At 46.5% G+C, this 5,387-nt stretch overlaps 1 pseudogene; it reads right to left on the bottom strand.

The window, feature by feature from the left end:
* Positions 1-3,087: 3,087 nt before the first annotated feature.
* LOC125532452 lies at positions 3,088-4,347 on the bottom strand (annotated as a pseudogene).
* Positions 4,348-5,387: the final 1,040 nt, after the last annotated feature.

The following is a 5,387-nucleotide window of genomic DNA, read 5'->3' as shown; positions in this document are numbered from 1 at the left end:
TACACTTCAGGGTTTTCATTCCAGCCCCCGGCTTTTCAGGAAAAATCAAACACAAAGCTGTTCTTCTGGGCAGACTGTTTTGTTTCCTTCAGTTTTTCTTTGTTTTATGTATCAAACTAAATTTTCATAAAGACCTTGAAGGGGGCATAGATCAAACAGATCTGAACCGTTCAAATGTTAAACATCGTTGTACATGAACTATTAGATGTAGAAGCTACAAATTGTTTTTTCAAGTCCTAGGACATTAATCCACACCCTCGGCAGCCTTGCATTATCTTCATACCATGTCTTCAACATCATTCCCTTCTTCGAGGTGTCAATCCACTTTTGGTGCCTCAATTCTTGTCAAAGTTCCATCAACTACAATATATCATAAAAAAGTTGAGTCTGGAATCTAAACTAGACTACCAGATTGAGATGTTAGTAGAACTGAATACCTGATATATAAACAGAAAGCTACACTCATGTAAGAGGAATATAATCCTAGCACAATGAAACGTGAACTTCACATAAAAGGCAACATTTGACACATGCAGAAGAACATGCAAAGACTGTCATCATGGCAAAGAGCAAACAATGGAGACTTTTCAGAGCAATTGCAATTGAATATGGAACATGGCAAACACTGCAATAGCATTGAAAAAAATTAACAGATTAAATGTTGGCTTCTTGTATAGACATCAACAGATGTGTATTGACCACTGAGGCAACATGAAAATACAGTAGAAACATCTTGTACGATGTGTCAGGCATATCTTAGCGATTTCAGAGCTTTATATCTAGCTGAATCATATTTCAACAATCTGTTGCAATTTGAACCCTGACATTACCACATTTGAAGCCTCTGCCGACAACCCCAAGGTTATTTACAGTACTTCAAGTGTTTCTATTTTTGCTATTGAGTTTCTGACGACTAAGACGGTGTTCATGTTAAAAAACGACTATTACCAGTATTTAACCTAACAGGAGGAAAACACATTGGTGCTTACCATCAATTTTATTTAGCCACTGGAAACTCATAAAGAAATAGCAACAGGAAGATACAGATACAAGCACTTAAATGATCCAACTTAATCATTATAACATGACGATGATAATGAATTGGCTCATTTAACACCCACTATTGACATTATTGCATAATTCATGTAAGACATGATTGTTGAAAAGAGGAACTCTCTTATATGTAGTAAAAGCTACCTTGTGCATATAGACTATTTAGTTAGTTCCATATATGTTCAAACTGGCATTGCTATTCCAAGTATAGATGTGAAAGATAAAAGTATACTCCCTCCTTAAAGAAATACAAGAGCCTTTGGATCACTACTTTTGGTGCCTCAATTCTTGTCAAAGTTCCATCAACTACAATATATCATAAAAAAGTTGAGTCTGGAATCTAAACTAGACTACCAGATTGAGATGTTAGTAGAACTGAATACCTGATATATAAACAGAAAGCTACACTCATGTAAGAGGAATATAATCCTAGCACAATGAAACGTGAACTTCACATAAAAGGCAACATTTGACACATGCAGAAGAACATGCAAAGACTGTCATCATGGCAAAGAGCAAACAATGGAGACTTTTCAGAGCAATTGCAATTGAATATGGAACATGGCAAACACTGCAATAGCATTGACAAAAATTAACAGATTAAATGTTGGCTTCTTGTATAGACATCAACAGATGTGTATTGACCACTGAGGCAACATGAAAATAGAGTAGAAACATCTTGTACGATGTGTCAGGCATATCTTAGCGATTTCAGAGCTTTATATCTAGCTGAATCATATTTCAACAATCTGTTGCAATTTGAACCCTGACATTACCACATTTGAAGCCTCTGCCGACAACCCCAAGGTTATTTACAGTACTTCAAGTGTTTCTGTTTTTGCTATTGAGTTTCCTGACGACTAAGACGGTGTTCATGTTAAAAAACGACTATTACCAGTATTTAACCTAACAGGAGGAAAACACATTGGTGCTTACCATCAATTTTATTTAGCCACTGGAAACTCATAAAGAAATAGCAACAGGAAGATACAAATACAAGCGCTTAAATGATCCAACTTAATCATTATAACATGATGATGATAATGAATTGGCTCATTTAACACCCACTATTGACATTATTGCATAATTCATGTAAGACATGATTGTTGAAAAGAGGAACTCTCTTATATGTAGTAAAAGCTACCTTGTGCATATAGACTATTTAGTTAGTTCCATATATGTTCAAACTGGCATTGCTATTCCAAGTATAGATGTGAAAGATAAAAGTATACTCCCTCCTTAAAGAAATACAAGAGCGTTTGGATCACTAAAGTAGTGATCCAAAGGCTCTTATATTTCTTTACGGAGGGAGTACTTATATAAATTTAGAAAGAAAATGGCAGACATATGGCACCAGATACAACTTCAAGATATAGTCAATCCATGGCACAAGTGTTCTAAAAAATGAAAGCGTTTTCAACATCATCTACTATCAATTAACAATAACTATTAGCAAAACAGCATTGAATAAACGGTCTTCTACGGAATGATGATGAGAATCCAAGAGGCAAGTCCAAATAGCAAACAGTTCCTTCCAAGACCCAAACAAGACTATTACTAGTTTTCATATGCAGAATCACATGGCCATTTTCTGTGTATATATGACTATCTGATGGGCATCGCTGTGCCCCGTTTAAACTATGGGGCTGGTTGATCCAAAAAGTTACTATTCCATAGAAGTGAAATTGCATATAAAAACCTAGAGAGCAACGCAAACTTCGAAGAAAATAAAGCACTTCACCACACAGTTGTGCAGCCCTGGCCCCTGGCACCACCACTGGCCCAAAGAAAGGGACAATAATAGACAATACCTTCTTACCACTTGGCAACCACTTCGTCCTAAAAGGCTAAAACATCTAAAGCTGTTCTAAATTTATCTCCTGAACAAAAAGACAAAGTCCCAAAGCAACTAATGGCACATGGTGCTAATCTTAATGAGCACTGAACTAAGGGGGAGTTCTTTTTATACACAATCACATCTGTACAAATGTTTCAGGGTAGCTCGGAATGGGGAGGAGTTTGGGACTAGAGCCCTCACCTGATATTGTGGTCATGGCGGATGCTTTCGAAAGTGTTGACAAAGTCCCCCTCCTTGATAGCATTGGAACCATGGTCGGCCAGTTGTTGCACCTAATTTACTGTTTTCTCCTCCTCTACACCATCCTCACCACCTGCCTCCTCACCAGGCTTTGACGTCAACAGATTTTGGTGGTCGCCTCGGGCCACAGGAGTGTAGAAGGTGACAACTGGAACCACATTACAGAAATTACATTGATCACACACCTTCTTCACCTGCTCAGATTGTAGCTCAATTGTGAAGAGTCCCGCCAATGTACTAACGAAAATGACATTTGCTCCCTCGGCAAAGCCCACCACTAGCACTCTATAACCTTCATCCAAGTGAGCACTAGTTGGGAGCAAATTGCACGGGGAGATGACCCGGCTGAGCACCCATCGCACATCAGTGCCATCACTCGCCTCTCTTTTCCACAATTTGAGATGCGGATGTGCGTGTTGGATTACTCCCAGCCCACCGTCGTCTGCGAGAACGAGATTATACAGGCCAAAGTGGTTGTCTGGTGCGCTGAACAGAGTGAGGGACTGCCTGGAGAAGTCGTACTCCAGGATCCACCCACTCTCCTCGTGGTCGTAGAAGACGAAGTAGAGCAGAGAGCTGCCGACGAGAACTTCGGAATGTTGTATGTATACCATTAAGTCGCCGTGTGTCGAGGCCGGCTCGCCCCAGGCACCGGTCTCCGACAAGTACACGCACACCGACATGCCATACCCGCCGGGGAAGACAAAAAGCACGCGGAAAGGGCCCTCGAGGCAGTCGCTGTGGTCGCACCCATCCGCCGCGCAGAGCACGGCCACAGCCAAGTAGCCGCGCTCCAACGCCGCGGGCACAAGCACGAGGTGTTGGGCGCTCGTGATTGGCTCCCACACTAGGAGTTCCTTGGCGTCCTCACACTTGGGGAAGAAGAGGGCGCGGTCGTGGCGGCAGTCACGGGCCAGCCAGGACCGGCCGTCCGGGATGGCGAGGGAGAAGGGCGAGGCCATCGTGGGGATGAAGCAGGGGGCGCGGTCGCTGGCCTAGTCATGGAGGAGGCCGAGCACGGGGGTTGCCCCGTGGAGCTCATGCAGGCGGCGGCGGAAGCCGGGGCCAGAGACGGCGCTGATCCAGGCCTTGGAGACGAAGGAGGAATGGAGGAGGCCGGCGGGGTCGTTGGGTGGGAGGTGGAGGAGGATCTCCTTGACGAGCTCGTCCGGGAGCGCCGGCGGCGGTGGCGCCATGGCGGTCGCTAGGTCTTTGGTTGGGTCCGTGCGGTGGGGGATACCGTGGAGGGGAATGGTTAGGCTCAACCAGTTCAGTCCGAGGAGATTGGGCTCGACTCTGTCGTACACACAAACAGCCTACCTGAAGTTTCCTTTTTTTCCTTTGGGCACTCAGGGCACTAAAAAAGAGCGGTCTGGGGGTGAACCGGCGCAAGTTCGGTCCCTGAGGGTGACCTAGCTCCTAGTCACGCCCCCAGGCGCCACCACCAAGATGCAGAAAATTCGAACTTGGTCGTTCTCGCTCACAAAAGACACCACAAGTCCGGCGATCGCAAGTCACAGTTTGGCGTACAAAAAATAGAGCGGCAGAAGTTCGCGTGCGCAACGCATCACTCGGCGGGCTTTGCCCCAGGCGTCGGCGGAGTTGGCGTGCACGGGCTTGGCGGTGTCGGAGCTGATTCTCTGCTGGGCGGTGTCAGCGCGGCTTCGGTGGTGCTGGGCGTCGTGGAGGCGTCATCACATGGGCTTGGCGGCGGCGGCAGCGTGGGCGTCGGTGTCGGCGGCGCTGTCGAGGGAAATTGGTTCCGGATGAGACCGCGCTCTGCCAAGTACCACGCCTTGACCGCCTCGTCGGTGCTCTGGAGCATGTCTGCCCCGCCACGCAGGAAAGCCAGGTCAGTGTTTCTCTTCTTCGCGGTGACGTTGGTCCGGAGCAGGTCGAGCTTGACGGCGCTGCTCAACATCAACGCCGACCATCGTGCATCGGTCTTCTCTTCATGAAGGACGGCCCGGGCCTGCGCGTCAGCGAGACAGTGCTCGATGGACTCCTGCACTCGAGTGGTAGCCGCCGTCGACATATTTCCCCTTCTTGGCACCGTTGTTGTCGTCCGGCCGCCCTTCCGATGCGCCAGGGGTCGGTGCGTCCGGCTTGTAGGTCTTCTTGGCCTTGTCGAGGGTGCGCCGGACTTCCGCCCACTTCTCGCACTTTTCAATGCGCTTGTAGACGTGGAGGGACTTGAATTCGGCGTCGCAGTTGCTCTGCCGGCACAGGGCGAACA

This window comes from Triticum urartu, unplaced genomic scaffold (assembly GCF_003073215.2).
Source record: "Triticum urartu cultivar G1812 unplaced genomic scaffold, Tu2.1 TuUngrouped_contig_9967, whole genome shotgun sequence".
Classification (NCBI taxonomy): Eukaryota; Viridiplantae; Streptophyta; class Magnoliopsida; order Poales; family Poaceae; genus Triticum; species Triticum urartu.
The sequence above is the reverse complement of the archived record's forward strand: the minus strand, read 5'-3'. Positions and strand labels throughout refer to the sequence as shown.